At 40.7% G+C, this 27,332-nt stretch overlaps 1 protein-coding gene across 16 annotated transcripts in view; it reads right to left on the reverse strand.

Moving 5' to 3' along the window:
• NUMB (NUMB endocytic adaptor protein) overlaps positions 1 to 27,332 on the reverse strand; it is a 200,851-nt gene that overhangs the window by 128,159 nt on the left and 45,360 nt on the right. For 14 of the 16 annotated variants that reach the window (XM_017882812.1, XM_017882804.1, XM_017882810.1 and 11 more), the window contains one exon: positions 25,114 to 25,245. The exons of the other annotated variants lie outside the window; for them this stretch is intronic. The gene's annotated coding sequence lies outside the window, so the exon portion shown is untranslated. The remainder of the gene's footprint in view (positions 1 to 25,113; positions 25,246 to 27,332) is intronic. 16 annotated transcript variants of the gene reach the window in all.

Below are 27,332 nucleotides of genomic sequence, written 5' to 3' on the forward strand. Positions count from 1 at the left end.
TTTTTTTTTTTTTTAAAGACAGAGTCTCGCTTTGTTGTCCAAGCTGATCTCAAACTCCTGGGCTCAAGTGATCCTCCTGCCTCCCAAAGTCCTAGAATTATAGGTGTGAGCCACTGAGCCTGGCCTAGAGATTTAATGTTATTCCATTTTAATTAATTTAAATCAAAATAGCTACATATGACTAGTGGCCTTTTTTTTTTTTTTTTTTTTTTTTTTGAGATTGGGTCTTGCTCTGTAGCCCAGGCTGGAGTGCAGTGGCATGATCTCAGCTCACTGCAACCTCGGTCTCCCAGGTTCAAGCGATTCTTGTACTTCAGTCACCCGAGTAGCTGGGATTACAGGCATGTGCCACCACACCTGGCTAATTTTTGTATTTTTAGTAGAACCTGGGTTTCGCCATGTTGGCCAGGCTGGTATCCAACTCCTGGCCTCAAGTGATCCACCAGCCTCGACCTCCCAAAGTGTTAGGATTACAAGCATGAGCCATCGTGCCTGCTCACTAGTGGTTTCTGTAATGAAAGGCACAGCTCTAAAACTTAGATGGTAGGAACGATCAGAGTAAATGAAAAATTGGTTGCAATGGAGAAAATGAGTTTGATAGTTAAGGCCCACAGTTACTTACTTCAAATAAGTACTCTAACCACTATTTTTATTTCAATATCTATAGATTCTGAAGTATTGTACACTGATAAAATGCTGGCTGGCTGACAACCTTAACTAGTGGGCTTTTCTATAATATTACCACGAAAGTCCTAGAAGCCTCCTCTTTTTTTTTTTTTTTTAACAGTTCAAAGTGATTTAAGAAGAACTGCTATTAACTAGGATCAGTGGTGCAAGCCTGTATTCTCAGCTATTTTTGAAGCAGGAGATCACTTGAGGCCAGGAGTTTGAGACTGTAGCATGCTCTGATGGCATCTGTGAAGAGTCACTGTGCTCCAGCCTGGGCAACATAGTGAGATGGCATCTCAAAAAACAAAAAACTGATGTATTTCAGAAACCTTCAAATTGCAACAAATATATAGCTTTTAATTGAATAGATTGCAGGTAATTAAATATTTACTTTTTACTTACTCCCTTGCAGCACTTCAATATCCTTTCTTATCCTTTTCTCTACCACTACCCACCCATACACCACCAGAGAAAGAAGTTGATCCAATGCTGCCACAATTCCAGATTTTTTTTTTTAACTTGTCAGCATTAAGTAGGTCAGTTTTCTGCTCTAGTGGGCGTTTTGGCAATAGGTTCTCTTACTGAAATACAGTGACTACTCTGCCTGGTAAGCACATACCACAAAGAAAAAAGGCTTTGAATAACTCTCCCTTAGGCTCCTGATTGCAAGAAGAAAATCCCTTAGCCTTAACTACCAGGAAATTCTGACAGAAAAACAAAACGCAATAGAAATAAAGAAAATTCCCATTCAAAATTTGTTCTATATAGTGAAGTCTAAAGATCTTAAAGGCCCTTGGTATCCAGCAACCCACAAGGATTTTGCTGAGAATTTGATGTATTGTTTTCAGCCCAATTCTAATCACTGAGATTGTAAGAAGGCAAAGGAAAAATGATACAAGACAATCTATCAGGTGTCTTATTAAGTGACATGGTTTGGCTGTGTCCCTACCCTGATCTCCTCTTGAATTGTAGTTCTCATAATTCCCATGTGTCATGGGAAGGAGTCATGGGGGCAGTTACCCCCATGCTGCTGTTCTCATGATAGCAAATGATATGTTTATACATGATGGTTTAATTATTTACACAATCCTGTGAAATAGGTCATGGTATTGTATCCCCTTTAGCAGTAGAGAAAAGGATAAGAAAGGATACTGAAGTGCTATGAGTGAGTTTTTTTTTTTTTTTTTGTAAAAAACCTCACAAGAATCTGATGGTTTTTTTTTTTTTTTTTTTTTTTTTTTTTTTTTTTTTTTTGAGAGCGGAGTCTCGCCTGCTGTTCACACACGTCACCCCAGGCTGGAGTGCTATGGCCGGATCTCAGCTCAGCTGCAAGCTCCGCCTGCCCGGGTTCACGCCATTCTCCTGTCTCAGCCTCTCCCGGGTAGCTGGGACTACAGGCGCCGCCGACGTCGCCGCAGACATAGATATTATAGTAGCGAAGAGGTTTCACCGTGAGATACAGGATGGTTTTCGATCTCCTGACAAAAAGGATCCGCCCATAGACTCCGCGAGGACTCCAAAGATGCTGGATTACAGGCTAGAGGCAACCCGCGCCCGGAAAAATCTGAGATATAGAGAGAGGTTTTTTTCACTTTTGCTAGGGCAGCTTCTCCTTCCCTGGGGCTGCCATGTGAAAGGACGTGTTTGCTTCCGCTTCTGGCCACAAACCGTAAGTTTCCTGAGGCCCCTCCCCAGGGCATGCTGAAAGCTGTAAGTCAATTAAAGAGACGCTCGCAGTGACTGTCGGTACAAGAATCGGGCTTGAACGCTGGGAGACCCAGGTTGCAGTGAGGGCTGAGATCATGGCCACTGCCTCCCAGCGCTGGGCTACATGCAAGACCCAATCATCAAAAAAAAAGAAAGAAAGAAAAAGAAAGAAAGGCATAAAGGCCCACTAGTCATAATGTAGTTTTTTTATTTAAATTTAATTAAAATGAATAATATTAAAATGCTCCAGGCAGGCCCTGCAGTGGCTCACACCTATAATTCTAGGACTTTGGGAGGCAGGAGGATCATTTGAGGCCGGCAGGAGTTTGAGATCAGCCTGGGCCAACAAAGCGAGACTGCTGTCCTCTCCAAAAAGAAAAAAAAAAAAAGAATAAGCTGGCGTGCACCTATAGTCCCAGCTAGGCTAGAGGAGGATATACTTGAGACCTCAGGAGGTCACAGGCCTACAGTGAGCTCTGATCATACCACTTCCAGCTTGGGCCAACCAAGTGAGACCCTGTCTTTAAAAAAATAAAAAAAATAAAGATAAAAGCTTCAGTTCCTAAACTAGCCACCATTTAAGTGGCTGCGCTGGTTAATGGCTACCATATTGGATAGCATAACATATTGAACATTTTTGTTTCAGAAAGTTCCGGGCCAGGCCAGCGGTGGCTCATGCTCCGTAATCCAGGCATGAGCCTTCACTATAGAACTTACCAGTACCTCAGGTATGTCTTTATTAGCAGTGGAGAATGGAGCTAATACATTAAGAATTCTTAATGAATGAAAAGAATTATTCTTAGAAGAAAGCCTTATCAGCTAAATAAAATTCTGGAAAATCTTTCCTTGTAAGATATAACTTCTTTGTGGTGAAATATTTTTTAATTTAAAAAAGTCAAATAAATTTAAACTTTTATGATTGTATTATAAGCAGAAGTAAATTGGTGTTTATTAGAATAAGTTATTTATACAGAATAAAGTTATCTTTTTTTTCAGCTAGGCACTATGGCTGATGTAATTTAAAAATCAATGTTGTTTCTTATTGTGATCTGAGCAACTCAGTTGTACACTTTTAATCATTTGTAAATCAAATATTAAAGAAGAACTTGACCCAGGTATACTACTTTAACCAGCCCACCCTTTAAAACATCAACACCTTGAGGCTGGGTGCGGTAGCTCACGCCTGTAATCCGCAAGCAGCTTTGGGGACCCCCTGAGGCTGCAGATCAGCTTGAGGTCGGAGTTGGAGAAATGCTGGCCAAAAAATATAGTGAAACCCTGTCTCTAAAGAAAAAATACAATGGGCCAGGCGCCGGGGGTTCAGCGCCTGTATCGCCAGCACTATTGGGAGGCCGAGGTGGGGGGGCGATCACGAGGGTCAGAAGATCGAGACCGATGCCTGCTGACACGGTGAAAGCCCCTCTCTACTAAACAAAATACAAAATTAGCTGAGGCGTGGTGGCAGGCCGGGCCTATAGTCCCAGCTAGCTCAGGAGGCTGAGGGCAGGAGAGAGGCGTGGGCCGGAGCGGAGCTGCAGTGAGACGAGATGGGCGGCACTCTGCACTCCAGGCCTGGGAGACAGAGGCAAGACTCCGCCTAAAAATTTTTTTTTAATTACTGGATGTCGTGGCATGTGCGCCTGTAGTCCCAGCTAACTTGGGGAAACTGAGGCAAAAGAGAATCGCTTGAACCCAAGCAGGCCGAGGTTGCGTGAGCCGAAGATCACGGCCACCTGAACTCCAGGCCCTGGTGACAGAGTGAGACTCTGTTCCTCTCAAAAAAAAGAAAAAAACTCAGAATAATATCGATTTAATGTCTCTGGTCTCGTGTTTTATACAGTATGCTTTGCTCTTCTTTTTTTTTTCCAATTTTTTTCAGACAGAGCTCGTCTGTTCACCCAGGTGGAGTGCAGTGGGCAGATCTCAGCTGCACTGGCAATCTTCGGCCTCCCAAGGTTCAGCGATTCTCCTCGGCCTGCAGCCTCCTGAAGATGCAGAGGACTACAGGCTAGAGACACCCACCGACACAATAGAGATATAAAAATAATAATAGATAAGATTATATAGAGATAAGAGAGGAGAGATATTCACTGTGTTAGGCGCAGGATAAGAGATACATTTACACATCTTCATAGACATCATGATTCCTGTCCGCCTTGGCCTCAAGACCAAAGAACCAGCTGAGATTACAGGCGTGAAACTCTAAAGTGCTGGGATTAATAGTGGACGGCTGAGCCACAGCCATCTCATTCAATTCTTTAAAGGAGAAGGCAAAAAGTTTAAGTTAATACTATTCAATGTTGCTAAAGATAGGGAAATACAGCACATGAAGAAAATGACTTTGAATTATATAATTCAACAGTCAGCTGTTTAAAATGGGATAATAATGTATAGCTCCTGATTCGCAACTTGCATTCGTTCGTCTTCATGTATACCTTAAACCATACTTCAGAAACAGACAAAACAAACACACAGGTTATGTGCATCACCTTATCCCTAGTAGGTTTAATGCCAAAGACCACACAAAAATTTAATCTACTTTTTATATACTTATTAGAAAAATGAAAATACATCAAAAACCGAAAACACTATAAAATCAAACCAATGTTAATGAAAACATACATGTAAGAGCATTTATAAAAACATAAAGGAAATGACAGATAATGAAAAAATTTAAATCCATAATAGAAATATTTATCGATGCAGAGCATGGGGCCAGCGGTGGGCCCTCACGCTTATAATCCCGCAGCACTTTGGGAGGCTGAGGCAGGCAGATCACAAGGTCACGGAGTTCGAGAGCCAGCCTGGCCAAATTGGTGATAACCCCTCGTCTTCTACTAAAAATACAAAAAAAAGACCCGCGGGCGCCGCAGGGTGGCCAAGGCCTGTAAATCCCAGCACTTTGGGAGGGCCGAGAGCGTGGTGGATCACGGAGGTCCAGGAGATCGGAGACCATCCCTGGCTAACACGGTGAAACCGTCTCTAGCTAAAAAACTTACAAAAAAAATTGAGCCGGAGCGACGTGGCGGGTGCCTGCAGTCCCAGCCACTCCGGAGGCTGAAGGCCAGGAGAATGGCGTAAACCTGGAGGGCGAGCTGCAGTGAGGCTGAGATCCGGCCAGCTTTGCAGCAGCTTGGGCGACAGAGCGAGACTCCGTCTCAAAAAAAAAAAAAAAAAGAATACATAAAAATCACTTAGATGGCTTAATGTACAGATTGCTGGGCCTCACCCCTAAGGTTTCTATCATAGCAGGTCTGGGATGAGGCCCCAGTATTTGCATTACTAACAAGCCCCTAGATGGTCCACATTTTGAGAACTATTTATATAGGTAATTCAGCAATCAAGTGATACCAACAGGTAGAGGTGGGAGGAGTTGTAGTTTTTTGGCAATCTCATTAAATGTCCTAAGAGATTAAAAGACTACTATTGTCCACAGACTTGGGTTCTACTCAAAGACTTTATGATAAAATAATCCCGGAACACTGTTGAACATCTGTCTACCAATTCTACTGGGGAACTACTCCTGCCCATTTTGTGTATATATGAAAGAGGAGTAAGTGCAGGGAACATTAACTAAATCACCCAAGCCAGTCCAAAGTCGTCCCCATGTTTTTTTTTTTTTTTTTTTTTTTTAACATGATGGGGAAATATTACCTTGATTCCTGCAGGATTGCAACTATACAACCAATGTGGACTGGAGGTGCTTGCAACCATCTTCCCTTGACTACCTGAAGAAAGCTCATCTCAGGAGAAGTAAGGCCAAAAGGCAAAGAAAAACAGAGCTGAGAAATACAGGATCAAAGTAAAAGCCCCTGAAAGTCATTCTTGCCCCTAAATGATTTGACTGGATTATTCAATTACTTGAGCCAATAACTCTTTTCCCCTTAAAATGGGTTTCTGTGAACGGGTGAAAAAGTTGATGCAAAAGGCTCTAATAACACCCAGCTCTCCATGATAACATTTGAAAGAGAAATAGCAGATTTTCAGATGAGATGACATTTTGGCTGGTAGCCTGCAATCTGAAAGAGGCTACCACACTTGAACTGTGACCGAAACTGTTTCACAAGCTTACGAGTAAACTTCAATCAGTACCTCAGGAAATTAGACAGTTGTGCCTTAGTCGATATCTAACCTGACTTAACTTTATTAGCTGTAGTTTTCAGTCAACACAGATCTCTAAATCTAGCCACACAGTGTCATATATTTATTTGGCCTGTAATAACAATAATTAAATGTTGCAATTTACTCTTCCATTCACTGATTAAGTCTCTATTATATTAAGATACCATGATAACATCTGGCAGGTAGCAGTTCAAAAGAAAGAAAACCAGATTTAGGAACCATCTACAGTGAGACGACAACCAAAGCTAGGAAAACTGAGGAAGTCTACCAAGGGTAAGAGGATCCTTAACATGGTCCACAGATGAGACTGAGGGATTTTTTTGGGGGGTGGAGGGAGTTCTATGAAGTCCCAAAGTTGTAGGCAAAGTTAAATAGACACGTGCATTTTTCTGGGAAGAGGGGTCACTGCTTATGTCAGATTCTGCAAGAAGGATAAGAACCCAAAAAGGTTAACAACTAATGGTGAGGCGAGGAAATATCAAGAGGGACCTGTAAAGAACACTTACTCATATTAAAAGGAGAAGTTGAGATGTTGAAAGGAATCTATAAATTACTAAGTGTCTATGTGAACAGTGCTGTGCACATTATATATCACATTGCATTTAATCCTGATAATAATCTGAAATGGTTATCAGCAGCCCAATTTTACAGGTAAGAAAACTAAGGCATACAGAAATTAAGTGGCTTGACTAAGGCTAGACAGCTATCCGGTCTACCACACTGTAGTGGAAGGTAAGATGAGTTATAAAATAAGGGGGCTATCATTTCAATTGCAATATTCGCCATTTCTTTCAGAGCAGTAACTCTGACAACTAATTGTTAGGTCAAGAACATAAACTTTGGAGATAGCAATAAGAACAAAATCATGGAATGCTTAATTAAATCACATGATTTCTGAGGCTTTATAAATCTGGAAGATTGGCAATTTGACAGACTCCAATGCCATCACAAAATTAACAGTTTGTGTCCAAAGCACTCATTCTAGCAAAAAGTCACTGAAGGCTGGAAGGTTGGAATAAGAGCCAGTTTTAGTGTTTACAGTTGCTCTTTAATAACAATGCATCATCAAAAAACACCAGGTGTCAATAACCCAGTGCCAATGAAATATGGCAAACCTGCCTAAATTATTATTCTTTTCACCAATACTTGTGAATTCTGGCTCCTAATCTAATAAAATTCTTTAAAATAAAGCACTTCCATTTTATTGTCTCTCTGAGCCAAGAAGAGTCACAAGTTTTTGTTGGGATCTTTTCCCCTCTTCTATCCCCTCTTCTAATAGCTTGGCACCATTAGTAGCAACTTTCATAGCAAGTGGGTCTTAATACATTTTTTTTTGCATTTAATCTTAATGTTAAATTTAATTTTTAAATTAATTTTTTGTCAAGGTATAGTTGACAAATAAAAATTATTATTCTTTTTTGAGACAGAGTTTCACTCGTGTGCCCAGGCTGGAGTGCAATGGCGTGATCTTGGCTCACTGCAGCCTCTGCCTCTGGGTTCAAGCGATTCTCCTGCCTCAGCCTCCCAAGTAGCTGGGATTATGGGCGTGCACCTGTAACTTTATATTTTTAATAGAGACAGAGTTTCACCATGTTGGCCAGGCTGGTCTCCAACTCATGACCTCAGGTGATCAACCCACCTCGCCCTCCCAAAATGTTGGGATTACAGGCGTGAGCCACTGCATCCCGGGAGACAAATAAAAATTACATACTTATGATATACAATGTGATGTTTTGATGTATACATTGTGAAATGGTTAAATTGAGCTAATTAACATATCCATCACCTCACATACTTATTTTGGTTTTGTGAGAACATTTAAGATTTACTGTCTTTGCAGTTAAAAAAAAAAAAAAGAGAGAGAGATTGTGTCACTCTGTTGCCCAGGCTGAAGTGCAGTGGTGTGACCATAGCTCACCACAGCTTTGAATTCCTGGGCCCCAGTGATCCCCTAGCCTACACCTCCTGAGTAGGTAGAACTACAGGCACAAGTCACCACACTCTGCTCTCCTTTACAAGTATATAATACATTATTATTAACTATAGTCACCATTGTTGTACAAAGGATCTCCAGAACTTATTCATCCTAACCAAAACTTTGTACCCTTTGACCTGTTCCCTCTCTTCCTCCCCAGAACCTGGAAACCATCATTCTACTCTGTTTCTGAATTTGACTTTTTAAGACTCCACTTATAAATGAGATCATGTTGTCTTTTTTTTTTTTTTTTTTTTGCTTATATATTTCTTCATTTGAAACCAAAAATAACATTTCACATTCTTTTATTCTTTCGTGTTTATATTCAGAATAAAAGTCAATGTTAGCATCCAGCAATGTTTGTAAGTTTTTAAATAAAGCCACATTGTCTTTCTATGCCTACCTTATTTCACTTTGCATAATGTCCTCCAGGTTCATCCACAATGTTACAAATGAAAGGATCTCCTTCTTTAAGGTTGAATAGTATTCATGTGTGTGTGTGTGTGTGTGTGTGTGTGTGTGTGTGTGTGTGTTACATATGGCTGTATCTCCAGCCTAGGCAACAGAGCGAAATCTTGTCTCTAACACAATAATAAATACAGGGATTAAAAAGGGATTAGAGGCCAGGTGTGGTGGCTCACGCCTGTAATCCCAGCACTTTGGGAGGCCGAGGCGGGCGGATCACGAGGTCAGGAGATCAAGACCATCCTGGCTAACACGGTGAAACCCCATCTCTACTAAAAATACAAAAAATTAGCCAGGCGTGGTGGCAGGTGCCTGTAGTCCCAGCTACTCAGGAGGCTGAGGCAGAAGAATGGTGTGAACCCGGGAGGTGGAGCTTACAGTGAGCAGAGATCGCGCCACTGCACTCCAGTCTGGGTGACAGAGCAAGACTCTGTCTCAAAAAAAAAAAAAGGGATTAGAATAGGTATTCATAAGTATGGCTACACATGATGTGTACACACACACACACACACACACACACACACTCGACATTTCTTTATCCATTCATCTGTTGATGGACACTTAGGTTGATTCCGTATCTTGGCTATTGTGAATAAATGCTGCAATGAATACTAATACATTTTAAAGGGGTGAGGGGCTGGGTGTGGTGGCTCATGCCTGTAATCCCAACACTTTGGGAGGCAGAGGTAGGTAGACTGGTTGAGCCCAGGAGTTTGAGACCAGCCTGGGCAACATGGCAAAACCCTGTCTCTACAAAAAATACAAAAATTAGCCTGGCAGGTGGTGTGTCCCTATAGTCCTAGCTACTTGGGGGGCTGAGGTGGGAGGACTGCTTGCGCCCAGGAGGTCAAGGCTGCAGTGAGCTGTGATCATACCACTGCACTCCAGCCTGGGTGGCAGAGTGAAACTCTATCTGTAAAATAATAAAATATTAAAATTTAAATTAAATTAAATTTAAAAGGGGTTATTTCAGAATGATGTTAATGTGCCAGAGATGAGGAATGAAACATAGGCTAATCATTCACACAGGGATTAAAAGTAAGTATTCATATGTATAGCTACACATGACATTAGGTGTTCTGCAGGCAAAGCATAGTTTTTCCTGTGTCTCAACTGTCCTCTTTGAAAAAATGAAAATAACCTTAAAATATGTTATTGTTGAAGACAATGAAGGAGAATTGAGTTCTAGAATGGCTAGATGGATAGACACAGCTGAAAGAGAAATAAAATCCTTAACATAGCTGTTTCTTCTATATATGGAAAATAAGTCTAAATTGGAGTTGATATCAACTTCAGATAGAAATGAAAACTAGTATAGTCTTTTTGATTTATTTTTTTAAAATTTTTTAGAGACAGGCACATGCCATATGCCCGGTTAATTTTTAATTTTTATTTTTTGTAGAGATAGGGACTAATTCTGTCACGTGGCTGGGGCGCAGTGGCACAACCATAGCTCACTGTAACCTCAAACTCCTGGGCTCAAGTGATCCTCCTGCCTCAGTCTCCCAAAGTGCTGAGATTACAGGCATGAGGTACAATACCTGACCACCCTGCCCCTCTATCCATCCATCTACCCATCTATCCATCTATCTAATCTATCTATTTTAATTATTAGGGTGTGTGTGTGTGTGTGTGTTTAAGCAACAAGGTCTTGCTCTGTGGCCCAAGCTGGAGTACAGTGGCACAATCACAACTCAATGGAACTTCATACTCCTGGGCTCAAGGGATCTTCCCACATCAGCCTCCAGAGCAGCTGGGTCTACAGGCCCACACCACAAGGCCTCACTAGTTTTTGTGTGTGTGTTTTGTTTTGGAGAAACAAGGCCTTGCTAGGTTACCCAGGATGGTCTCAAACTCCTGAGCTCAACTGATACTCCTGTCTCAGCCTCTCAAAGTGCTGGGATCACAGGTGTGAGCCACCAGTCTTTTTAGAATACAGTTTTACAATATGCAACTGAAGACCTTAAAATGAGCATATATTGAAGAATATTTCACACAGAATCATCAGACCAATCAGATAATTTACGGTATATGGTTCTCAAACTTTAGCATGTATCAGAATCACCTGAAGGGTCTGTAAAACCATAGATTGCGGCTGGGCGCAGTGGCTCATGCCTGTAATCCCAGCATTTTGGGAGGCTGAGGTGGGCAGATCACTTGAGGTCAGGAGTTTGAGTCCAGCCTGGCCAACATGGTGAAACCCTGTCTCTACTGAAAATACAAAAAATTAGCCAGGCATGGTGGCGCACACCTGTAATCTCAGCTACTCAGGAGGCTAAGACCAGAGAAACACTTGAACCTGGGAGGCAGAGGTTGTAGTGAGCTGAGATCACACCACTGCACTCCAGCCTGGGCAACATAGTGAGTGATATGCCGTCTCAAACAAAACAAAACAAAACAACCACCAATTCCTGGGCCCCCAAACCAGGTTTCCAATTCAGTGGGTCTGGGTGGAGGCCAAGAATATGCCCTTCTAACAAATTCCCAAGTAATGCTGGTATCTCTGGTCCAAAGACCAGGCTGAGAATCATTGATCTAACAAATGGACTTCTATGAAACCATTAAAAATGAAGATCTATATTCATCGATATGATATATACATGCAGTGCTGTACTGATAAGCCAGCTTGGGGAGGAATTCAGCAGGGAGAAAGAAGCCCTGCTTTGTAGCATTTGCCAAATTCACTGATGTAGCTAATTCCACCATTGCTAATATCAACCTACCAACAATTTGGGCTTGCATAATTTCTTAATTATTGGCTCTGGTGAGCTAGTGCTAGCTGGCCCAAGCACACTAACTAGAAAATATCTAAAAGATATAAGGCAAAATGGTAATTAAGCAGTTATCTTTGGGTAAGAGAATTATGGGAATTTTCTTAATGGCTTTCTGTATTTTCTTAATTGTTTTATGAGCATTCTCACTTTTATAATAAAAATCTATTAACAATTAAAAATGAAGTTATTTGCATTGGCTATATCTTTCTGGTCATTAAATATTCACACACACATTCATTCATATATATATATATACATGTCTATAAAGGTTTGGATTAAGAGTTCTGTATAGTTGGAAGTTTTGCACCCCCTCTAAAAAAGACACTGATATTTAAACATTAAGACCAAGTCTGCTACTGCACTCTCCTTCCGTGTTAACCTGGCCTTGATAAAGTGGAAAAAGAAAGAATGGTAAAGGCCCAGCTGAGAAGTCTTTGAACTCTAACCCTGGAGCATCAAGGGCTATATGTGTCTGTTTACAAAACTAAGCATTAACAGCTGCCCTAGAATCCAAGCGGAAAATAGCCTAAGACAGCCTGCAATGCATGTGCTATAAAACCCAGTTTCACAAAAACAGCAGGAACATAATCCCTCTAGCTTTGCCACATAAAAATGTAGGTTTAACAGTTCACCAAATTGTTAATGAGAAAAAAATCAAAAATAGCTTAAATATCCCACAACAGAAGATTAAATAATTTAAAGCTATAAAATGAAATATGCACCTATTAAATGGTGATATTTTAAAATGTCTAACAACATGGGGAAATGGTCATAAATTATTGTGAAAGGAAAACATGTAAGAAAACTGTATATAATCCCATCAATAAACTACATATTTGTATATGAGAGAGACACAGAGAGAGAAAGAGAGAGAGAGAGAGAGAGAATGTGTGTGTGTGTGTGTGTGTGTGTGTGTGTGTGTGTGTGTGTTTAACGACCAGAAAGATATAGCCAAGGTTAATAGCAATTATCTTTGGATTAGGGTATTACAGATGATCTTTTTATATTTGCCCATTTGCCCATCTGTATTTTCAAAAATATCTACAACAAATATATATTATTTGGGTTTTTTTTTTTTTTTTTTTAGTCACTAAGCAGGGGAAACCCAAATGGTAACAAGTAAATAAAAAGATGCCCAACCTCACACTCAATCACAGAAATAGAAATTAAAACAATATACTTCTTAATTCCCATCAGATTGACAAGGCTAAACAGATGGATAAGACCAAATATTGGTGAGTATTTAAAGAAACAGGAATCCTAATTCACTACTGGTGGGAGCATAAACTGGGTAGCCATTCTAAAAAACAACTTGGCAATATTTAGTGAAATTAAGTATGTGTATGGGCCACAAGTCAGCAATTCCTTTTCTCGGTATATACTAGAGTAACCTTTGCACACATCAATAGGATATATGCATAAGGATGTACACAGCAGCACTATTTGTGTTAGTTTTCAACACACCTAGGTATCAATTATTAGAGAAATATACTAGTAAAATGTGGAAATACATATACAATGGAACATTATACAACAGTCGGTTTTTGTCAACTAGATTTACAAATATAGTATGTGCTTGCGTAATTCCTTTTGATCAAAAAAGAATAAATAAGATTCAGAGCATAATAACATTATACAGCTTAAAAACACATACACATAAAACAATAGGAAAATATTTCAAAAATAAGCACATACTTACATTAAGCATATTAAATACAGTTGGCCCTCCATATCCACGGGTTCAACCAACTGTGGATTTAAAATATGCCAGAGCCAGCACGGTGGCTCATGCCTATAATCCCAGCACTTTGGGAGGCTGAGGCGGGTGGATCACCTGAAGTCTGGAGGTAGAAACCAGCCTGACCAACATGGAGAAACCCTGTCTCTACTAAAAATACAAAATTAGCCGGGTGTGGTGGCGCATGCCTGTAATCCCTCCTACTTGGGGGGCCGAGGCAGGAGAATCACTTGAACCCAGGACACAGAGGCTGTGGTGAGCCGAGATTGCACCATTGCACTCCAACCTGGGCAACAAGAGCGAAACTACGTCTAAAAAAAAAAAAAAAGAAAGAAAAGAAAATATGCCAGAAAAAAAAAGGCTTAGCCATATGCAGTGGCTCACATCTGTAATTCCAACAACTCCGGAGGCTAAACCAGGAGGACTGCTTGAGGCCAGGAGTTTGAGCTTGCAGTGAACTATAACTACACCACTGCACTACAGCATGCGCAACACAGCAAGAGCCTGTCTCTAAAAACTAAATAAACAGGTCAGGCGCGGTGGCTCACACCTGTAATCCCAACACTTTGGGAGGACAAGGCCAGTGGATCACTTAAGGCCAGAAGTTTGAGACCAGCCTAGCCAACATGGAGAAACCTCATCTCTACAAAAAATGCAAAAATTAGCTGGATGTGGTGGCGTCTGTAATCCCAGTTACTCGGGAGGCTGAGGCAGGAGAATCGTTTGAACCCAGCAGATGGAGGTTGCAGTGAGCTGAGATCATGGGCAACGGAGTGAGACTCTGTCTCAAAAAACAAAAATAAAAAAACAAAAGTGAAAATATATAAATGAATAAGCAAGCAAGTGAGCTATCAAGTCATGAAGAGAAGACATGAAAGAACTTTAAATGCACACTACTAGGCGAAAGAAGCCAATCTGAAAAGGCTACATATACTATATGATTCCAACTATATGACATTCTGGAAAAGGCAAAACTATGGAGACAGGAAAAGGATCAGTGGTTACCAAAGGTTAGGTGAGAGGAAGGGATGGACAGCCAGAGCACACAGAATCTTTAGGGTAGTAAAACTATTTTGCATGACACTACAATGGTGGATGCACGTCATTACATTTGCCAAAATCCACTGAAAGTACAACACCAAGAATAAATTCTAATATAATCTAAGGACTTTGGGTGAAAATAATGTATCAATGTGGGTTTATCGATTATAACAAATTATGAAACATATAATTGGTCTTCTTCCCCTTTCTTGACATATACCTCATAAAACTATTGGCACCTCTGGAGTGATGAGTATCTTTTACATACTAATGAGATCTCTAGATAGCTTCAAGGATAAAGGCTGGTCACCTGAAAGACCAAGGCATAAGAGGGTTGGGATTTCCAGCCCCAGCCCCCAACCTCCAGAGAGGGAAGAGGACCTGAAGGATAAGCTGATTACAAATGGCCAACGACTTAATCAATCATGCCTATGTAATGAAGCTTCCATAAAAACCTGAAAGGACAGCGTTTGGAGAGCTTCTGGACAGATGAACACATGGAGGTTCCTGGAGGGTGGCACACCTGAAGAAGGCATGGAAGATCCATGCCGCTTTATACCTTGCCCTATGCATCTCTTCCATCTGTCTCCTTTGTAATATCCTTTATAATAACCCTATAAATGCAAACGAAGTGTTTCCCTGAGTTCCGTGAGCCACTCTAGCAAATTAATTGAACCAAAACAGGGAGCTGTGGTAACCCTGATTTATGGCTAATCAGCCAGAAGCACAGGACACAACCTGGAGCTGGCAATTGAAGTAGGGGACTGAGCCCTCAACCTGTGGGATCTGATTCTATCTCCAAGTAAATAATGTCAGAATTGAGTTAAAATGTAGGATACCCAGCTGGTGTCTGCCAAAGAATTGAGTGGTTGCTGTTAGATAGAAATCCCCATACATTTTGGTAACCAGAGATGCTGTGTTATATTGAGTTTGTATTCGTTTGATTTTTCTTATATCTCCTGTGTACTATTCTGGTAAGGAATGTTGACAGTAAGAAAGGCTGTGGGTTTTTGGGGCAACAGGTATATGGAAACTCTCTGTATTTTTTTGCTCAATTTTGCTATAAACTTGAAACTGTTCTAAAAAAATTAAGTCTTATAAAAACCAACCAGAAAAAAAAAAAAAAAAACGGGATGGTACTCAAGAACAATAACAACTAACTGGCTATAAACAAACAAAACAAAGAAGTACAGATCTGGAAGGTTCACGTCAAAGGCACCAGAGCACATCCATATGTACAATGGAAACCACTAACAAAATATGTAAGACTAGATTTTTTTTTTTGAGACAGAGTCTTGCTCTGTCGCCCAGGCTGGAGTGCAGTAGTGCGATCTCGGCTCACTGCAAGCTCTGGCTCCCGGGTTCACGCCATTCTCCTGTCTCAGCCTCCCGAGCAGCTGGGACCACAGGTGCCTGCCACCACGCCCGGCTAATTTTTTGTATTTTTAGTAGAGACGGGGTTTCACCATTCTAGCCAGGATGGTCTCGATCTCCTGACCTTGTGATCCACCCACCTCGGCCTCCCAAAGTGCGGGGATTACAGGCGTGAGCCACTGTGTTGGGCCTAAATTTGTTTTTGAGACAGGGTCTCACTCTGTCACCCAGGCTGGAGAGCAGTAGGGTGCAATCAGAGCTCACTGCAGCCTCAAACTGCTGGGCTCAAGTAATCTTCCTGCCTCAGCCTTCATGAGTAGCTAGGACCACGTGCACACACCACCATGTCCAGCTAAATTTTTAGGATTTTTTGTAATGACAAGGTCTCACTATGTTTGCCCAGGCTGGAATCAAACTCCTGAGCTCAAGTGATTCCTCTGCCTCAGCCTCCCAACGTGCTAGGATTACAGGTGTGAGCCACTGTACCCAGCCGAAAACTTTTTAATCATGGTGGAAATAGACCTCATAATTCAAATCCAGTTTCTGCAGCTATTTTCTTCAACAGATGAAGAAAATACTACTAATCAACAATATCTCCTTGATCACAAATAAATTTCTAGAATAAATTAAATGATTGAGTCCCTATCTGCTATATGGATCCTAAAACACAAAATAATAACTAAAATAGCAGGAGCAGATGCCTTTTACTGAGAGCCCATAAATTATTTCACTGTACGTATAATATCTAATCTTTCTAACAATCCTCAGAGATTACACACTACATTACTATCTCAGAGAGATTAACTGATTTGCCTAAGAACACACAACAACTATGTAGTGTAACTAGGAATCAAATATAATCTTCTACTATAAAGTCTGTGCTCTTTCATTCTACCCCAATGTCCATATACCAAACAATTATAATAATATCTTCCATTGTAGCACCTCCAATGTATTAGGCACTGTATTAGGTACTTTACATAAATTATCTCCTTCATACTTCAAGACTGCCCTAAAAGTCAGATATTATTAATTCCATTTTACAGATGAGGAAATAGAGGCTTATAAATTCAGTAACTTGCCCAGTGTCTCAAGATTCAAGCCGTTTCACTTTACATTATCAAAAGCTCACTTTCACAACTAAATTTAAAACTATCTTTACTATTTTTAGTCCTTTTGTTCTCCACACTATCCAGTTAAATATTACTATGTAATAACAAAGCACCTATGTGCTGAACATCACACTGAAGTCAAATGAACACAATTTTGATATAAAATAAATATAATCATATAACTGTGATAGATGTTAACTGGTTACTCAAAAAGTCATTCCCAAATCCCTACTCCCTCCTTGCCTCTCATTACAGAGGCCAAAAGACGAAAACAGCTAGAGGTGACCATATGACCCAATTTTGGCCCTTGGAACATTAGAAGTGACTTGCTGGAATCACTAATAAGAAAGCTTTTCCTTGGCATAGTCTTTTTCCTTCTTCCTTGAATGTAGGTGGAAGGCTGGAGCTGCAGTAGCTGTCTTAAGACCATGAAAGGCCAAGCAAATCACAAATTCATAGGCCCCAGCAATGCTGAACCATTAAAGCAACATGAGCAACTGCCGACTTCAGATTTATGTAAGCTTTATAGTCAGGTTTTCAATTACTTACAGCTTGATTCACCTCTTATATATCACCATATCAGAAACTCTACCACAATTTTAACTGTAAGTAACTTCCTGGCCAATAATTAAAAACGAAGTCACGTACTAGTCCTAAATTAGTCTGACAAAGTTACAATCGCCTGATGAGGACTATTCTGAGTGGGAGCTGTGAGAAGATTGAGCTGAGGAAAGAATGAGAGACAAGAATACAGAATCAGGGAGCTCCCTGGGCTCTGAATTACGCACATGGTAAGAGCTCAGACTCTCAAAATAATCACCAAGAGTATATCATCAGAAGGAACACATCCTTGAATAATAATATAAGCCTTCAAGAGATTGGTGGGGCATGGCAGCTCACGCCTGTAACCCCAGCACTTTGGGAGGCCGAGGCAGGCAAATCACTTGAGGCCAGGAGTTTGAGACCAACCTGGCCAACATGGCGAAACCCTGTCTCTATTAAAAATACAGAAAAAAAGAGGCCGGGTGTGGTGGATCACGCCTGTAATCCCAGGACTTTGGGAGGCCAAGGTAGGCAGATCATGAGGTCAGGAGTTTGAAATCAGCCTGGCCAATATGGTGAAACCCTGTCTCTACTAAAAATACAAAACTTAGCCAGGTACGGTGGCACGGCCGTGTAGTCCCAGCTACTCAGAAGACGGAGGCAGAAGAATCACTTGAACCCCAGAGGCGGAGGTTGCAGTGAGTCAAGATCGCCTGGGCGACAGAGCAAGACTCCGTCCGAAAAAAAAAAAGATGAGCCAGGCATTGTGGCGCACGTCTGTCATCCCACCTACTTGGGAAGCTGAGACACAAGAATCGCTTGAGCCTGGGAAGCAGAGGTTGCAATGAGCTGAGATTGTGCCACTGAACTCCAGTCTGGGCGACAAAGCAAGGCTATGTCTCAAAAAACAAAAAAAGGTTTAAAAAAAAAAAAAAAAAGAGATAACATGCTTCAAAACAAAAGTTAAGACTCTTGTCCAAAAAAATTCATAGTTAATTTTCTTACGTATGATCAGGTCTTGGGGTTATAGGAAAAAAATAGTTTGCATTTAATAATAAATGTTTACTGAAGTATAATATCCTTTTTCTTAGAAGATGCATGCTCAAGTATTTAGAGGTAAATTATCATGATGTCTGCAACTTACTTTCAAGTGGTTTATATAAAAGAGGATACGTACATATTAGAATACACATATAAAGTATGGGAAAATATGAAAAAATATTGAAATATCAGTGGGGGATATACAGATGTTCAACATACGTCTTACAACATTCTGCACATTTGAAATATTCCATAATAAAAAGTTGGTGTTAATGTTAATTTCCTGGTTTTGGTATTGTACTACAGCTATGTAGCTATGTAACTGGGTAAAGGACACAGAGGACTTCATTCTCCTATTTGTATACCTTTCTGTGAATCTAAAATTATTTCTTTTCTTTTCTTTTTTTTTTTTTTTCCTGGAGACAGAGTCTTGCTCTGTCACCCAGGCTGGAGTGCAATGGTGTGATCTTAGCTCACTGCAACCTCCGCCTCCTGGGTTCAAGCAATTCTTCTGCCTCAGCCTCCCGAGTAGCTGGAATTACAGGCATGCACCACCGCGCCCAGCTGATTTTTATATTTTTAGTAGAGACAGGGTTTCACCATGTTGGCCAGGCTGGTCTGGAACTCCTGACCTAGTGACGTGCCCGCCTCCGCCTCCCAAAGTGCTGGGATTACAGACGTGAGAAAATTATTTCAAAGCAAAAAGTTAAAAATGTTGGGAAGATTTCTTGCTTGGTAAGATGAAGTAAATACATCTCCCTTTATCTTCCAGTTAACTATAACACTGGGACAGAATGCATGAACAGCTATTTGAAGATGCTGTAAATATCACAGGTGGATCCAGGGAAATCACCAGAATTCCAACTACCCCCAAACCAGCTATGAGTTTATCTTTTTTTTTCCCTCTAGTATCCTCCAACCTGAACTCAACACAACCTAAAACCCAGAACTAAGCACAATGGTGCAGGCGGAGAGAGAAACAGAACCCTCTAGCTCTGCCTCAAGGCCAGTAAAGGGAACTCCTACAGCTCAGAGAAGATGAGGGAAATCCTTTGGGTATTTTTTTCTCTTTTTTTTTTGACAGGGTCTCACTCTGTTGCCCAGGCTAGAATGCAGTAGCACAATCACAGCTCCCACAACCTCAAACTCCTGGGCTCAAGTTATCCTCCCGCCTCGTCCCCCCAGAGTGCTAGCATTACAGGTGTGAGCCACTGTGCTCAGCAGCTTGGGAAAACTCCATACTCTCATGTGTCAGTCCCCAGGTCATCCATGGTGGGGGCAGCAGCAACAGCAGAAGAATCTGGGAATGGAAAGCCACCTCCAGGAACAGAACTTTTGAAGGAAGGGAACCTTTCTCTCCATCCAGTGGAGCCTTGCCTCCAAGTGGGCAGGACAACTCCATTGTTTTGGGGTTTTTTTCCTTCTCTTTCTGTCTGTAGGAAAGTGACCCCATAATGTTGTTTATGAACTGCTGGGCTCATCTTCAACCTGTGTAGTTATGCATCTGATACCAACTGGCATAATAAAAACTTTGATAACTGAGATAATGAGTAGACCTACACCCAGATCCCAGACTGACCACTAGGTGGAACACTTGTGGGACAGTTCTGAATAACACTGCCAAAGCTCAGAAAACTGAATTTATATGGAACCACAACCCACAGAAGACTAAAATAAAAATACCAATATTCTCCACAGAACATAAAGAAAACTGGCCAGGCACAGTGGCTCATGCCTGTAATCCCAGAACTTTGGGAGGCCGAGGCAGGCAGATCACATGAGGTCAGGAGTTCCAGACCAGCCTAGCCTACATAGCAAAATCCCATCTCTACTAAAAATACAAAATTAACCAGGCATGGTGGTGCACACCTGTAATCCCAGCTACTGAAGGTGGGGGTCACACCTGTAATCCCAGCACTTTGGGAGGATGAGGCAGGCAGATCACTGAAGGTCAGGAGTTCAAGTCCAGCCTGGTCAACATGGTGAAACCCCATCTCTACTAAAAATACAAAAATTAGCCAAGTGTGGTGGCACATGTCTGTAATCTCAGCTATTTGGGAAGCTGAGACATGAGAATCACTTGAACCTGGCAGGTGGAAGATGCACTGAGCCAAGATCACACCACTGCCCTCCAGCCTAGGAGACAGAGCAAGACTCTGTCTCAAAAAAATACATAAGTAAATAAAATAAATAAATAATAATAATAATGGGTATAGAGCTTCAGTTTTGCAAGATCAAAGGAGTTCTGAATATTGGCTGCAGAGCAATGTGAATGCACTTAACATTTAAAGATGGTTAAAATGGTAAATTTTTATGATATGCTAATTACTTCCCTACTCCAAATGTTAAACACTTTTGTTAAACACTTCATTCACAGAAGGTACTATACCTTTTAATAATTAGGACTAGAGGGTACAGGAGGGTTAGGAGTAATAGAAAAGTCATGTAACTTCTGTATTAACAAAATCCTGTAAAACATGAACTGAATGCTGTTTTCAAATAAGAATCATTGTAATTTTAGAACCAGGAATCTCATTTTAAAAAATGGTAAGTAGGAGAACACTAATCTCTAAGCAATATAACTTACTTCTTCCAGAATTACTAAAAGTCCTTTTTGCATTTTAAAATAATTTGTACAGGCCCTGCACAATGGTGCACACCTATAGTCCCAGGTATGCAAAGATACAAGTACGCTATGATCGCGCCTATGAATAGCCACAGCACTCCAGCCTTGGCAATACATAGTAAGACCTGTCGCTAAAAAAATAAATACATAAAAATAAAATTAACTTTACATAGTCATGTATCTTTACCCAAGAACTTTATCATTTACTTCCTTCCAAGGATTACATAAAGTACCAAAATAAACACTACCATATTTGTAATTTCTTTAGAGTGTTTAGGAACTTTTGTTGTTATTTGTTTCAGAGAACAGTATTTCACTATTTGAGAGATTTTCATCCCCTTAGACACAGGCCTACAGAAGATAATGTATTCAATAGATCTGTATCAGATATCAGCAATTAACCTACTCTGACTTCTTAAAAGCAAAAGTGAGCTAAAAACAAATGTTTAAAACAAAAAGTCAAGTTAAATGCTTAAAGGCTTTCTGTACGCTTGCACATATATGCATATATTTGTTATTTAAGATACAGTATTTTACATTACCTATAATCATTATTCCTAATCTGTCTATTGTAAAATACCTTATCTTGGTTTTATTTTTTTGGGGTTTTTTAAGAGACAGAGTCTCTCTCTGTCACCCAGGCTGGAGTGCAGTGGCACAGATCTCAGTTCACTGTAACCTCCACCTCCTGGGCTCAAGGGATTCTCCCACTTTAGCCTCCAGAGTAGCTGGGGTTACAGGCGTGCACCACCACACCCAGCTAATTTTTTGTATTTTTAGTAGAGACGGGGTTTCCCTATTTTGGCCAGGCTGGCCTCCAACTCCCTGCCTCAAGTAATCTACTCACCTGGGCCTCCCAAGGTGCTGGGATGACAGGAGTGAGCCACTATGCCAGGCCTCATCTTGTTTTTAAATGCAAAAAAAACCTCACTCCTGTCATCCCAGCCCTTTGGGAGGCCAAGGTGAGCAGATGGCTTGAGCCCATGAGTTCAAGACAAGCCTGGGCAATACAGCAAAACCCCATCTCTGGCCAGGCATGGAAGCGTGCATCTGTAGTCCCCGTTACTCTGGAGACTGAGATAAGAGGATCACTTGAGCCTGGGAGGCAGAGGCTACAGTGCTAACTGCACTCCTCCCTGGGCAAAAAAGGAAGACCCTATCTCAAACAAAACAAAACAAAAACAGCTTTCTCAATTACTGTACCTTTTGAACTAAAATATATTGTTTCACAAAAATCAGTCAATTCTGATCATTAACAGTTGAGAATTAATAAACTTCTGATATTGCCTCTATTGACACACTAGGTGGTTCAGTTTTTTTCCATTATAGAATTTTACCTGCAAATACTAGGGAAATAGTGCTGAGCCAACTCTGTTAAACTCATTATGATGTAAATCACTTTGGAATGAGAAAGTATCTAGATAGCAAGAAAATCTTCTGGGTCTTCTGCTTCCTAAAGCATATTGTCCATTCCTATAGTGAACAGACCACAATCACATGTAATGTTTACAGAATTCTCTAAAAATATTTTCCATCACATCCAGAATTTGAGTATTAGTTATATTCAAACCTGCCACAGGCAGTTTATGTAACTGGTAGCAGTCAATAAGGCAACCAAATACTCTATAACTTTGCAGTTTTCTCATCCCACTGAAAAAAAACTTGGCCAGGCGTGAGGGCTCACGCCTGTAATCCCAGCACTTTGGGAGGCCGAGGCGTGTGGATCACGAGGTCAGGAGATCAAGACCATCCTGACCAACATGGTGAAACCCCATCTCTACTAAAAATACAAAAAATTAGCTGGGCAAGGTGGCACGTGCCTGTAGTCCCAGCGACTTGGGAGGCTGAGGTAGGTGAATGATGTGAACCTGGGAGGCGGAGCTTGCAGTGAGCCGAGACCATGCCACTGCACTCCAGCCTGGGTGACAGCGCAAGACTCCGTCTCAAAAAAAAGAAGAAAAAATTAAGATATTTACCAGACAGTGAGCTGAGACCCAGTCACTGCACTCCAGCCTGGGCGACAGAGCGAGACTCTATCTCAAAAAAAAAAAAAAAAGATATTTACCAGAAATTTAGCACAATCCTGAAAAAATTGTACACAATCCTGTACAATCCTGAAAAAGACTTCCCTTAAAGAAAGAGAGACAGACAAAACAAATGTGGAGGTATATAATGATTATATTGGCATTCGGTCCTCAAATTTATATTGGAAATCAATTTTCCAAATAATTCTCAAAATAATCAAAAAAACAAGAAAAAAAAAAATCCAAGTAGGCTTTGAACTAACATGTTCTTAAAACAACAACAACAACACAACTCCAAACTACAAATCTTATTTTCCATCTTGTTTACAAACTTTTGTCTCTACTTCTGATTGTAGCAGTATACTGTTTTGTTGACACAAAAGAAAATTCCAGGCCAGATGCAGTGGCTCATGCCTGTAATCACAGCACTCTGGGAGGCCGAGGAGGGTGGATCACCTGAGGTCAGGAGTTCAAGACCAGCCTGACCAGCATGGTGAAACCCCGTCTCTACTAAAAATACAAAATTAGCCGGGCGTGGTGGCACATGCCTACAATCCCAGCTACTTGGGAGGCTGAAGCAGGAGAATCACTTCAACCCAGGAGGCAGAGGTTGCAGTGAGCCGAGATTATGCCATTGCATTCCAGCCTGGGCAACAAGAGCAAAACGAAAGAAGAGGGAGGGAGGGAGGGAGGGAGGGAGAAGGAAGGGAGGAAGGAAAGGAAGAAAGGAAAGGAAGGAAGGAAGAGGAAAGGAAGGAAGGAAGGAAGGAAGGAGAGAAGGAAGGAAGAAGGGAAGGAAGGAAGGAGGGAAAAGAAAGAAAGTAAAAGAAAAAAAAGGAAGAAAAAGAAGAAAAGGAAGAAAAGAAAGGAAAGAAAGAAAATTCCAAATCTATTTCACTTTTTTTCTGTTTAGATATCTTATTTTCAATATCATAGTCTACTACACAAGAACACATCAAATTCTTATTGAACTCATACACTATAATATCCTGCAAATATTCCTCTTTTTAATGTATTTCATGTTATCTATATTATCTTAAAAGTAATACAAATCGTGGCAAATATTTTCCAAAGATGCCTACAACATTAGATTCCATCCCATATGCTCTTCTTACAATGTGATGTTGATCCTTTCAAGTGGTAGGGTCTATGTCCACAGCTTCCTTGAAACCTGGGAGGACCTTTACAACTACATCAACTGGTAGGACAGAGCAAAGTAACACTATGTGACTTCCAAAACCAAGTCAAATATGCCATGCACCTTTGCCTTCCTCTCTTGGGATGCTCTCTCTCTCTTGGAATCCAGGTACTATGCTGTGAAGAAGCCAAGCAGCCACAAGGAGAGGTCACATGAAGGTGTTCTTGCCAACAGCCCAGGCTGAGGTCCCAGCCAACAGCCAGCATTAACCACCAGATATGTGAGTGAGCAAGCCTGCCTTCAAATGATTCCGGTTCCCAGCCACTGAGCCACTCCAACCCTTCTAGCCATCTCACCTCATGCTATATGTTAACAGAGACAAGTATCCCTACCAATCAAGCCTTGCTCAAATTGCAAATACATGAACAAAATAAATGACTATTGTTTTAAGCCACTAAGTTTGAGGTACTTTGTTACACACCAATAGATAACTGCAACACAAGCTCATAAATACAATCCAGAAAACAGACAAAAAGAAAAACAATTTTAATTATTCTAAGTCTTACCATTATAAAACATTTTGACACACATCTTACAATTAAGAAAATGTTTTGCCCTACCCACCTAAGACTCCAAATGGTTTTATCAGGACAAAGGGTTATATTTGTAAAGGCAATAAAATGTTTGCATCTAACTACAAACAGGAAGAAAGACTGTTAGCCTTCAATCCACTTTGCTTATCCTTAAATATCTCTTTCACTTACCTGTCCTAAGTGAGGTGTCTGAGGATTGCTGGCCCACCAATATTCCAACCTATGGATATAGATCAAGACCTTGAGTTGTAACAGCAGCTGCACTGGTACTTTTCCCCAGAAGAAGTTGCTTAAGCCTCAAATCTGAAATTTTCAAGGAAAGAAAATCTTAAATATACATACCTCCTTTCAATCACTTAAAATTTCACTTCTATAGTTGAGTAAGGACTGATGGAGTTGGTTAGGATGCATGGAAGTGAATGCACAGGTTTCACTAAAAATAGAGTTGGCCTGTGCAATTCTTGAAACAGGGCAAAAATAATAACAATTTTAAAAACTGAGGTGGATAATATGCGTTCAAGTTCCAGCCTTACATTCTTAAGAGCTATATGATCTCAGTTAAGTAACAAATTCTCTATGCATAAGTCTGATCATGTGATGAAGACTGAGGGAACCAGATCAAAATTTTGAGCTAGGAGTCAGAAGACCTGGGTTACAAACTCAGTGATCATTCTCCCTTGCTGTAAAAAATTTGATACGTCTCTATGGGCTCGATTTTATCATCTCTAAAAGGGGAGGGTTGAATTAAACAGTGGTTGTTCAAATCTAACTCTTGAACAGATGCTAGCCGTGACTAAAAACTATAAAGTTACCAATTATGCTTACTATGAGACTGTCCTTCCTACATTTTTGGTGTTAAAATGGCTTCTTTTATGAGATTATGTGAAAGTAGCAGTAGATGGTAGCAGTTGTTAAAGTTCTCTATAGTCAAAATAAAGAGCTGTAATTCTGTGTAAGCAATCTATAAATTCTTTTTAGACATTCTAGTGTCTGTATGATTTACGTGAACTCTAAAATTCCTTATACTTCTGACATCCTACACACTCACTATTCAACTAATATTTATTAGGTATCCAATATGTAACAGGTAGTCTACTTGTTGCTGGGCTACCCAAAACCTAAGATTAGCTCCTCCTCTGAAAAGCTCCCAATTTTAATAGGGAAATAGATACATATATCTCAAATATAATATAAATGGGTTAAGTCTTCTAATATAGGTCATGAATCTTATAATACATGGGAGGAAGAATGATAGAATGGATTTTGTTTTGTATTTTGGAGACTGGGTCTCGCTCTGTCTGCCAGCCTGAAGTGCACTGGCGTGATCTCGGCTCACTGCAGCCTCAACCTGCCAGGCTCAAGAGATCCTCTCACCTCTCCCTCCTGAGTAGCTGGGACTACAGGCATGTGCCACCATGACCGGCTAATTTTTGGGGGAAGGTAGAGGATGGGGTGGGGTAGGTACAGATGAGGTCTCACTATGTTGCCCAGGCTGAATGAATGAATTTTACAACTTAATAAGCTTTTAAAGTGAGTTTCGTAGTTGTAGGATGAGTTAATTATAACCTCTTTAAACCTCAGTTTATTTGCAAAACAATAATGATTACAGATACCACAGAGTTGTGGTACACAGATAAGATGCTATAAGAGGCCATTACAAAAGGTGAAAATGTTCAGCTCACACGCCTTCCAGGAGACAAAAAAAAAAATCATTTAATAATGACACGGTGCAAAAAGAGTTATTTACAAAACTGTAAATATGTATTTGTTTAAAACACTGTAAAACTCAGTGGTGCTTTTCTTCACTAGCTTCTAAGCAGCTGAAGGTTATAACCAAGTTTGCACCACTTTATATTCCTAGCATCTAGTACAATGCCTAATAAATAGCAGGTATCAGTAAACAGTTTATTAGAAAAACTGATTGAATAAATTGGTAAATGACTAATCTATTTTTACAGAAATTAAAGTTACAGTAGCTAAAAGTAAAATTCTTAGAATTTTTATCCAAAACCAATTTTATTTATTTATTTATTTATTTTGAGACGGAATTTCACTCTTGTTGCCCAGGCTGGAGTGCAATGGCACGATCTTGGCTCACTACAACCTCCGCCTCCTGGGTTCAAGCAATTCTCCTGCCTCAGCCTCCCGAGTAGCTGGGATTACAGGCATGTGCCACCATGCCCAGCTAATTTTTTTGTATTTTTAGTAGAGACGGGGTTTCTCCATGTTGGTCAGGCTGGTCTTGAACTCCCTACCTTAGATGATCTGCCCACCTCGGCCTCCCAAAGTACTGGGATTAGCCGGGCGCGGTGGCTCAAGCCTGTAATCCCAGCACTTTGGGAGGCTGAGACGGGCGGATCACGAGGTCAGGAGATCGAGACCATCCTGGC

This window comes from Rhinopithecus bieti, unplaced genomic scaffold, assembly GCF_001698545.2.
Source record: "Rhinopithecus bieti isolate Rb0 unplaced genomic scaffold, ASM169854v2 scaffold_13259, whole genome shotgun sequence".
NCBI lineage: Eukaryota > Metazoa > Chordata > Mammalia > Primates > Cercopithecidae > Rhinopithecus > Rhinopithecus bieti.